Source organism: Heterodontus francisci, chromosome 11, assembly GCF_036365525.1.
Source record: "Heterodontus francisci isolate sHetFra1 chromosome 11, sHetFra1.hap1, whole genome shotgun sequence".
Classification (NCBI taxonomy): Eukaryota; Metazoa; Chordata; class Chondrichthyes; order Heterodontiformes; family Heterodontidae; genus Heterodontus; species Heterodontus francisci.
In genome coordinates, this window is record NC_090381.1 from 5,649,129 (window position 1) to 5,662,292 (window position 13,164).

Below are 13,164 nucleotides of genomic sequence, written 5' to 3' on the forward strand. Positions count from 1 at the left end.
GAAACGCCTTCCGCACACACTGAAATAACTTCCCCTCACACTGAAAGCCCTTCTCCACACTCTGAAACCCCTTCCGCACACACTGAAACACCTTCCCCACACACTGAACCCCTTCCCCAATCACTGAAACACATCCCCACACTCTGAAACACATCGCCACACACTGAAACACCTTCCCCATACACTGAAACCCCTTCCCCACACTCTGAAACACCTTCCGCACACACTGAAACCCCTTCCCCACACACTGAAAACCTTCCCCACACACTGAAACCCCTTCCCCACACACTGAAAACTTTCCCCACACACTGATACCCCTTCCCCACACACTGAAACACCTTCCACAAACACTGAAACACCTTCCCCACACACTGAAACCCCTTCCGCACACTCGGAAACACCTTCCGCACACACTGCAACACATCCCCACACACTGAAACAACTTCCCCACACACTGACACCCCTTCCCCACACACTGAAACCCTTCCCCACACACAGAATCCCCTTCCCCACACACTGAAACACATACTCCACACACTGAAACCCCTTCCCCACACACTGAAAAACCATCCCTACACACTGAAATACCTTCCCCACACAATGAAACACCTTCCCCACACACTGAAGCACCTGCCGCACACACTGAAACACCTTCCCCACACACTGAATCCCTTACCCACACACTGAAACCCCTTCCCCACGTACTGAAAACCTTCCCCACACACTGATACCCATACCCAACACACTGAAACACCTTCCCCACACATTGAAACACCTTCCCCACACACTGAAACCCCCTCCCCACTCACTGAAACACCTTCCCCAAACACTGACACCCCTTCCACACACACGGAAACCCTTCCCCAAACACTGAAACACATGCACCACGCGCTGAAACACATTCCCCACACACTGAAACCCCTTCTGCACACACTGAAAACCCTTCCCCACACACTGAAACCCCTTCCCCACACACTGAAACACCTTCCCCACACACTGAAACCCCTTCCACACACACTGAAACACCTTCCCCACACACTGAAACCCCTTCCCCACACACTGAAACCCCTTCCGCACTCACGGAAACACCTTCCGCACTCACTGAAACACCTTCCCCACACACTGAAACCCCTTCCCCACCCACTGAAACCCCTTCCCCACACACTGAAACACATCCCCACACACATAAACAACTTCTCCACACACTGAAACCCCTTCCCCACACACTGAAATCCCTTCCACACATACTGAAACAACTTCCCCACACACTGAAACCCCTTCCCCACACACTGAAACACCTTGCGCACACAGTGAAATCCTTCCCCACACACTGAAACACCTTCCCCACACACTGAAACACATCCCCACACACGGAAACCCCAACCCCACACACTGAAACCCATCCCCACACACTGAAACCCCTTCCCCACACACTGAAACACCTTCACCACACACTGAAACACCTTCCCCACACACTGAAGCCACTTCCGCACACAGTGAAACCCTTCCCCACACACTGAAATCCCTTCCCCACATACTCAAACACATCCCCACACACTGAAACCCCTTCCTCACACACTGAAACCCTTCCGCACACACTGAAACACCATCCCCACACACTGAAACCCCTTCCCCACACACTGAAACCCCTTCTGCACACACTGAAACAAGTTCCGCACACACTGAAACACCTTCCCCACACACTGAAACCCGTTCCCCACACACTGAAACCACTTCTGCACACTCTGAAACACCTTCCCCAGACACTGAAGCCCTTCCCCACACACTGAAACACATCCCCACACACTGAAACACATCCCCACACACTGAAACACCTTCCCCACACACTGGAACCCCTTCCCCACACACTGAAACACCGTCCCCACACACTGAAACCCATCCCCACACACTGAAACACCTTCCCCACACACTGAATACCTTCCCCACACACTGAAACACCTTCCCCACACACTAAAACACCTTCCCCACAAACTGAAATCCCATCCAAATACACTGAAACCCTTCCCCACACTCTGAGACCCCTTCCCCACACAGTGAAACACCTTGCCCACACACTGCAACACCTTTCCCACACACTGAAACACCTTCCCCACTTCCTGAAACCCCTTCCCCACACACTGAATCCCTTCCCCACACACTGAAATACCTTCCCCACACACTGAAACCCTTCCCCACACACAGAAACCCCTTCCCCAAACACTGAAACACCTACACCACACTCTGAAACCCCTTCCCCACTCAGTGAAATCCTTCCCCACACACTGAAACCAATTCCGCACACACTGAAACACCTTTCCCACACACTGAAACCCTTCCCCACACACTGCAACACATCCCCACACACTGAAACACATCCCCACACACTGAAACACCTTCCCCACACACTGAAACCCCTTCCCCACACACTGAAACACCTTCCCCACACACTGAAACCCATCCCCACACACTGAAACACCTTCCCCACACACTGAAACCCTTCCCCACACACTGAAACACATCCACACACAATGCAGCACATCCCCACGCACTGAAACACTTTCCCCACACAGTGAGACCCCTTCCACACACTCTGAAACACCTTCCCCACCCAATGAAATCCCATTCGAACACACTGAAACCCTTCCCCACAGTCTGAGACCCCTTCCCCACACACAGAAACACCTTCCCCACACACTGAAACACCTTCCCCACACACTGAAACACCTTCCCCACACACTGAAACACCTTCCCCATACACTGAATCCCTGCCTCACACACTGAAACCCCTTCCCCACACACTGAAACCCTTCCCCACAGACAGAAACCCCTTACCAACACACTGAAACAACTACACCACACACTGAAACCCCTTCCCCACACATTGAAACACCATCCCCACACACTGAAATACCTTCCCCACACAATGAAACATCTTCCCCACACACTGAAGCCCCTTCCGCACACACTGAAACACCTTCCCCACACGCTGAATCCCTTACCCACACACTGAAACCCCTTCCCCACAAACTGAAAACCTTCCCCACACACTGATATCCCTACCCCACACACTGAAACACCTTCCCCACACACTGAAACACCTTCCCCACACACTGAAACCCCTTCCGCCCACACTGAAACACCTTCCCCACACACTGCAACACATCCCCACACACTGAAACACCTTCCCCAAACACTGAAAAACCCTTCCCCACACACGGAAACCCTTCCCCAAACACTGAAACACATGCACAACTCGCTGAAACACATTCCCCACACACTGAAACCCTTCCAAACACACTGAAACACATTCCCCACACACTGAAACCCCTTCCCCATACACTGAAACACCTTCCCCACACACTGAAACACCTTCCCCACACACTGAAACCCCTTCCGCACACACTGAAACACCTTCCCCACACATTGCAACACAACCCCACACACTGAAACACCTTCCCCACACTCTGACTCCCCTTCCGCACACACTGAAACCCTACCCCAAACACTGAAACCCATTCACCACAAACTGAAACACATTCCCCACACACTGAAATACTTCCAAACACACAGAAACACATTCCCCACACCCTAAAACCCCTTCCCCACACACTGAAACACCTTCCCCACACACTGAAACGCCTTCCGCACACACTGAAACCCCTTCTGCACACAGTGAAACATCTTCCCCACAGACTGAAACGCCTTCCCCACACACTGAAATCCCTTCCGCACATACTGAAACACCTTCCCCACACACTGAAACCCCTTCCCCACACACTGAAACCCCTTCCGCACACAGTGAATTCCCATCCAAATACACTGAAACCCTTCCCCACACTCTGAGACCCCTTCCCCACACAGTGAAACACCTTCCCCACACACTGAAACACCTTCCCCACACACTGAAACACCTTCCCCACACACTGAAACCCCTTCCCCACACACTGAATCCCTTCCCCACACACTGAAATACCTTCCCCACACACTGAAACCCTTCCCCACACACAGAAACCCCTTCCCCAAACACTGAAACACCTACACCACACTCTGAAACCCCTTCCCCACACAGTGAAATCCTTCCCCACACACTGAAACCAATTCCGCACACACTGAAACACCTTTCCCACACACTGAAACCCTTCCCCACACACTGCAACACATCCCCACACACTGAAACACATCCCCACACACTGAAACACCTTCCCCACACACTGAAACACATTCCCCACACACTGAAAGCCATCCCCACACACTGAAACACCTTCCCCACACACTGAAACCCTTCCCCACACACTGAAACACATCCACACTCAATGCAGCACATCCCCACGCACTGAAACACTTTCCCCACACAGTGAGACCCCTTCCACACACTCTGAAACACCTTCACCACCCACTGAAATCCCATCCGAACACACTGAAACCCTTCCCCACACTCTGAGACCCCTTCCCCACACACAGAAACACCTTCCCCACACACTGAAACACCTTCCCCACACACTGAAACACCTTCCCCACACACTGAAACACCTTCCCCATACACTGAATCCCTGCCCCACACACTGGATCCCCTTCCCCACACACTGAAACCCTTCCCCACAGACAGAAACCCCTTACCAACACACTGAAACAACTACACCACACACTGAAACCCCTTCCCCACACATTGAAACACCATCCCCACGCACTGAAATACCTTCCCCACACAATGAAACATCTTCCCCACACACTGAAGCCCCTTCCGCACACACTGAAACACCTTCCCCACACGCTGAATCCCTTACCCACACACTGAAACCCCTTCCCCACAAACTGAAAACCTTCCCCACACACTGATATCCCTACCCCACACACTGAAACACCTTCCCCACACACTGAAACACCTTCCCCACACACTGAAACCCCTTCCGCCCACACTGAAACACCTTCCCCACACACTGCAACACATCCCCACACACTGAAACACCTTCCCCAAACACTGAAAACCCCTTCCCCACACACGGAAACCCTTCCCCAAACACTGAAACACATGCACAACTCGCTGAAACACATTCCCCACACACTGAAACCCTTCCAAACACACTGAAACACATTCCCCACACACTGAAACCCCTTCCCCATACACTGAAACACCTTCCCCACACACTGAAACACCTTCCCCACACACTGAAACCCCTTCCGCACACACTGAAACACCTTCCCCACACATTGCAACACAACCCCACACACTGAAACACCTTCCCCACACTCTGACTCCCCTTCCGCACACACTGAAACCCTACCCCAAACACTGAAACCCATTCACCACAAACTGAAACACATTCCCCACACACTGAAATACTTCCAAACACACAGAAACACATTCCCCACACCCTAAAACCCCTTCCCCACACACTGAAACACCTTCCCCACACACTGAAACGCCTTCCGCACACACTGAAACCCCTTCTGCACACACTGAATCATCTTCCCCACAGACTGAAACGCCTTCCCCACACACTGAAATCCCTTCCGCACATACTGAAACACCTTCCCCACACACTGAAACCCCTTCCCCACACACTGAAACCCCTTCCGCACACAGTGAATCCCTTCCCCACACACTGAAACACCTTCCCCACACAGTAAGACCCCTCCCCCAAACACTGAAACACCTTCCCCACACACTGAAACACCTTCCACACACACTGAAATTCCATCCAAACACACTTAAGCCCTTCCCCACACTCTGAGACCCCTTCCCCACACACTTAAACACATTCCCCACACACAGATACCCTTCCCCACACACTGAAACCCCTTCCCGACACACTGAAACCCTTCCCCATACACTGAAACCCCTTCCCCACACACTGAAACACTTTCCCCACACACTGAAGCCCATCCCCACACACTGAAACACCTTCCCCACTAACTGAAACCCTTCCCCACACACTGAAACACAGCCCCTCACACTGAAGCACATCCCCACGCACTGAAACAACTTCCCCACACAGTGTGACCCCTTCACCACTCACTGAAACACCTTCCCCACACACTGAAACACCTTCCCCACACACTGAAATCCCATCCAAACACACTGAAACCCATCCCCACACTCTGAGACCCCTTCCCCACACACTGAAACACTTTCCACACACTGAAACACCTTCCCCACACACTGAAACCCCTTCCCCACACACTGAAACACCTTCCCCACACACTGAAACCCCTCCCCACACACAGAAACACGTTCCCCACACACTGAAACACTTCCCCATACACTGAAACCCCTTCCCCACACACTGAAACACCTAGACCACGCACTGAAACCACTTCCCCACACACTGAAACACCATCCCCACACACTGCAACACCTTCCCCACACAATGAAACACCTTCCCCACACACTGAAGCACCTTCCGCACACACTGAAACACCTTCCCCACACACTGATACCCCTTCCCCACACACTGAAACAACTTCCCCACACACTGAAACACCTTCCCCAAACACTGAAACCCCTTCCGCACACTCTGAAACACCTTCCGCACACACTGAAACCCCTTCCCCACACACTGAAAACCTTCCCCACACACTGAAACACCTTCCCCACACACTGAAAACTTTCCCCAGACACTGATACCCCTTCCCCACACACTGAAACACCTTCCACAAACACTGAAACACCTTCCCCACACACTGAAACCCCTTCCGCACACTCTGAAACACCTTCCGCACACACTGAAACACATCCCCACACACTGAAACAACTTCCCCACACACTGACACCCCTTCCCCACACACTGAAACCCTTCCCCACACACTGAAACACATTCACCACACACTGAAACACATACTCCTAACACAGAAACCCTTCCAAACACACTGAAACACATTCCCCACACACTGAAAACCATTCCGCACACAGTGAAACCCTTCCCCACACACTGAAACACCTTCCCCACACACTGAAACCCCTTCTGCACACACTGAAACACCTTCCGCACACACTGAAACACCTTCCCCTCACACTGAAAGCCCTTCTCCACACACTGAAACCCATTCTGCACACACTGAAACACCTTCCCCACACACTGAACCCCTTCCCCAATCACTGAAACACATCCCCACACTCTGAAACACATCGCCACACACTGAAACACCTTCCCCATACACTGAAACCCCTTCCCCACACACTGTAACACCATCCCCACACAATGAAACACTTCCCCACACACTGAAACACCTTCCCCACACACTGAAACCCTTCCCCACACGCTGAAACACCTTCCCCACACAATGAAACACCTTCCCCACACACTGAAGCACTTTCCGCACACACTGAAACACCTTCCCCACACACTGATACCCCTTCCCCACACACTGAAACAACTTCCCCACACACTGAAACACCTTCCCCAAACACTGAAACCCCTTCCGCACACTCTGAAACACCTTCCGCACACACTGAAACCCCTTCCCCACACACTGAAAACCTTCCCCACACACTGAAACCCCTTCCCCACACACTGAAACCCTTCCCCACAAACTGAAACACATTCACCACACACTGAAACACATACTCCACACACTGAAACCCTTCCAAACACAATGAAACACATTCCCCACATACTGAAAACCATTCCGCACACAGTGAAACCCTTCCCCACACACTGAAACCCCTTCCCCACACACTGAAACCCCTTCTGCACACACTGAAACACCTTCCGCACACACTGAAACACCTTCCCCTCACACTGAAAGCCCTTCTTCACACACTGAAACCCCTTCTGCACACACTGAAACAAATTCCCCACACACTGAAACCCATCCCCACACGCTGAAACACCTTCCCCACACAATGAAACACCTTCCCCACACACTGAAGCACTTTCCGCACACACTGAAACACCTTCCCCACACACTGATACCCCTTCCCCACACACTGAAACAACTTCCCCACACACTGAAACACCTTCCCCAAACACTGAAACCCCTTCCGCACACTCTGAACACCTTCCGCACACACTGAAACCCCTTCCCCACACACTGAAAACCTTCCCCACACACTGAAACCCCTTCCCCACACACTGAAAACTTTCCCCACACACTGATATCCCTTCCCCACACACTGAAACACCTTCCCCAAACACTGAAACACCTTCCCCACACACTGAAACCCCTTCCACACACTCTGAAACACCTTCCGCACACACTGCAACACATCCCCACACACTGAAACAACTTCCCCACACACTGACACCCCTTCCCCACACACTGAAACCCTTCCCGACACACTGAAACACATTCACCACACACTGAAACACATACTCCACACACTGAAACCCTTCCAAACACACTGAAACACATTCCCCACACACTGAAACCCATTCCGCAAACAGTGAAACCCTTCCCCACACACTGAAACCCCTTCCCCACACACTGAAACCCCTTCTGCACACACTGAAACGCCTTCCGCACACACTGAAACACCTTCCCCTCACACTGAAAGCCCTTCTCCACACTCTGAAACCCCTTCCGCACACACTGAAACACCTTCCCCACACACTGAACCCCTTCCCCAATCACTGAAACACATCCCCACTCTCTGAAACACATCGCCACACACTGAAACACCTTCCCCATACACTGAAACCCCTTCCCCACACACTGTAACACCATCCCCACACAATGAAAACCATCCCCACACACTGAAACACCATCCCCACACACTGAATCCCTTCCCCACACACTGAAACACATCCCCACACAGTGAAGCACATCCCCACGCACTGAAACACCTTCCCCACACAGTGAGACCCATTCGCCACACACTGAAACACTTTCCACACACACTGAAACACCTTCCCGAAACACTGAAACCCCTTCCGCACACTCTGAAACACCTTCCGCACACACTGAAACCCCTTCCCCACACACTGAAAACCTTCCCCACACACTGAAACCCCTTCCCCACACACTGAAAACTTTCCCCACACACTGATACCCCTTCCCCACACACTGAAACACCTTCCACAAACACTGAAACACCTTCCCCACACACTGAAACCCCTTCCGCACACTCGGAAACACCTTCCGCACACACTGCAACACATCCCCACACACTGAAACAACTTCCCCACACACTGACACCCCTTCCCCACACACTGAAACCCTTCCCCACACACATAATCCCCTTCCCCACACACTGAAACACATACTCCACACACTGAAACCCCTTCCCCACACACTGAAAAACCATCCCTACACACTGAAATACCTTCCCCACACAATGAAACACCTTCCCCACACACTGAAGCACCTGCCGCACACACTGAAACACCTTCCCCACACACTGAATCCCTTACCCACACACTGAAACCCCTTCCCCACGTACTGAAAACCTTCCCCACACACTGATACCCCTACCCAACACACTGAAACACCTTCCCCACACACTGAAACACCTTCCCCACACACTGAAACCCCTTCCCCACACACTGAAACACCTTCCCCAAACACTGACACCCCTTCCACACACACGGAAACCCTTCCCCAAACACTGAAACACATGCACCACGCGCTGAAACACATTCCCCACACACTGAAACCCCTTCTGCACACACTGAAAACCCTTCCCCACACACTGAAACCCCTTCCCCACACACTGAAACATCTTCCCCACACACTGAAACCCCTTCCACACACACTGAAACACCTTCCCCACACACTGAAACCCCTTCCCCACACACTGAAACCCCTTCTGCACTCACGGAAACACCTTCCGCACTCACTGAAACACCTTCCCCACACACTGAAACCCCTTCCCCACCCACTGAAACCCCTTCCCCACACACTGAAACACATCCCCACACACAGAAACAACTTCCCCACACACTGAAACCCCTTCCCCACACACTGAAATCCCTTCCACACATACTGAAACAACTTCCCCACACACTGAAACCCCTTCCCCACACACTGAAAAACCTTGCGCACACAGTGAAATCCTTCCCCACACACTGAAACACCTTCCCCACACACTGAAACACATCCCCACACACGGAAACCCCAACCCCACACACTGAAACCCATCCCCACACACTGAAACCCCTTCCCCACACACTGAAACACCTTCACCACACACTGAAACACCTTCCCCACACACTGAAGCCACTTCCGCACACAGTGAAACCCTTCCCCACACACTGAAATCCCTTCCCCACATACTCAAACACATCCCCACACACTGAAACCCCTTCCTCACACACTGAAACCCTTCCGCACACACTGAAACACCATCCCCACACACTGAAACCCCTTCCCCACACACTGAAACCCCTTCTGCACACACTGAAACAAGTTCCGCACACACTGAAACACCTTCCCCACACACTGAAACCCGTTCCCCACACACTGAAACCACTTCTGCACACTCTGAAACACCTTCCCCACACACTGAAGCCCTTCCCCACACACTGAAACACATCCCCACACACTGAAACACATCCCCACAAACTGAAACACCTTCCCCACACACTGGAACCCCTTCCCCACACACTGAAACACCGTCCCCACACACTGAAACCCATCCCCACACACTGAAACACCTTCCCCACACACTGAATACCTTCCCCACACACTGAAACACCTTCCCCACACACTAAAACACCTTCCCCACAAACTGAAATCCCATCCAAACACACTGAAACCCTTCCCCACACTCTGAGACCCCTTCCCCACACAGTGAAACACCTTCCCCACACACTGAAACACCTTCCCCACACACTGAAACACCTTCCCCACACACTGAAACCCCTTCCCCACACACTGAATCCCTTCCCCACAAACTGAAATACCTTCCCCACACACTGAAACCCTTCCCCACACACAGAAACCCCTTCCCCAAACACTGAAACACCTACACCACACTCTGAAACCCCTTCCCCACACAGTGAAATCCTTCCCCACACACTGCAACACATCCCCACACACGGAAACACATCCCCACACACTGAAACACCTTCCCCACACACTGAAACCCCTTCCCCACACACTGAAACACCTTCCCCACACACTGAAACCCATCCCCACACACTGAAACACCTTCCCCACACACTGAAACCCTTCCCCACACACTGAAACACATCCACACACAATGCAGCACATCCCCACGCACTGAAACACTTTCCCCACACAGTGAGACCCCTTCCACACACTCTGAAACACCTTCACCACCCACTGAAATCCCATCCGAACACACTGAAACCCTTCCCCACACTCTGAGACCCCTTCCCCACACACAGAAACACCTTCCCCACACACTGAAACACCTTCCCCACACACTGAAACCCCTTCCCCACACACTGAAACACCTTCCCCATACACTGAATCCCTGCCCCACACACTGAAACCCCTTCCCCGCACACTGAAACCCTTCCCCACAGACAGAAACCCCTTACCAACACACTGAAACAACTACACCACACACTGAAACCCCTTCCCCACACATTGAAACACCATCCCCACACACTGAAATACCTTCCCCACACAATGAAACATCTTCCCCACACACTGAAGCCCCTTCCGCACACACTGAAACACCTTCCCCACACGCTGAATCCCTTACCCACACACTGAAACCCCTTCCCCACAAACTGAAAACCTTCCCCACACACTGATATCCCTACCCCACACACTGAAACACCTTCCCCACACACTGAAACACCTTCCCCACACACTGAAACCCCTTCCGCCCACACTGAAACACCTTCCCCACACACTGCAACACATCCCCACACACTGAAACACCTTCCCCAAACACTGAAAACCCCTTCCCCACACACGGAAACCCTTCCCCAAACACTGAAACACATGCACAACTCGCTGAAACACATTCCCCACACACAGAAACCCTTCCAAACACACTGAAACACATTCCCCACACACTGAAACCCCTTCCCCATACACTGAAACACCTTCCCCACACACTGAAACACCTTCCCCACACACTGAAACCCCTTCCGCACACACTGAAAACCTTCCCCACACACTGAAACCCCTTCCCCACACACTGAAAACTTTCCCCACACACTGATACCCCTTCCCCACACACTGAAACACCTTCCACAAACACTGAAACACCTTCCCCACACACTGAAACCCCTTCCGCACACTCGGAAACACCTTCCGCACACACTGCAACACATCCCCACACACTGAAACAACTTCCCCACACACTGACACCCCTTCCCCACACACTGAAACCCTTCCCCACACACAGAATCCCCTTCCCCACACACTGAAACACATACTCCACACACTGAAACCCCTTCCCCACACACTGAAAAACCATCCCTACACACTGAAATACCTTCCCCACACAATGAAACACCTTCCCCACACACTGAAGCACCTGCCGCACACACTGAAACACCTTCCCCACACACTGAATCCCTTACCCACACACTGAAACCCCTTCCCCACGTACTGAAAACCTTCCCCACACACTGATACCCCTACCCAACACACTGAAACACCTTCCCCACACACTGAAACACCTTCCCCACACACTGAAACCCCTTCCCCACACACTGAAACACCTTCCCCAAACACTGACACCCCTTCCACACACACGGAAACCCTTCCCCAAACACTGAAACACATGCACCACGCGCTGAAACACATTCCCCACACACTGAAACCCCTTCTGCACACACTGAAAACCCTTCCCCACACACTGAAACCCCTTCCCCACACACTGAAACACCTTCCCCACACACTGAAACCCCTTCCACACACACTGAAACACCTTCCCCACACACTGAAACCCCTTCCCCACACACTGAAACCCCTTCTGCACTCACGGAAACACCTTCCGCACTCACTGAAACACCTTCCCCACACACTGAAACCCCTTCCCCTCCCACTGAAACCCCTTCCCCACACACTGAAACACATCCCCACACACAGAAACAACTTCCCCACACACTGAAACCCCTTCCCCACACACTGAAATCCCTTCCACACATACTGAAACAACTTCCCCACACACTGAAACCCCTTCCCCACACACTGAAAAACCTTGCGCACACAGTGAAATCCTTCCCCACACAGTGAAACACCTTCCCCACACACTGAAACACATCCCCACACACGGAAACCCCAACCCCACACACTGAA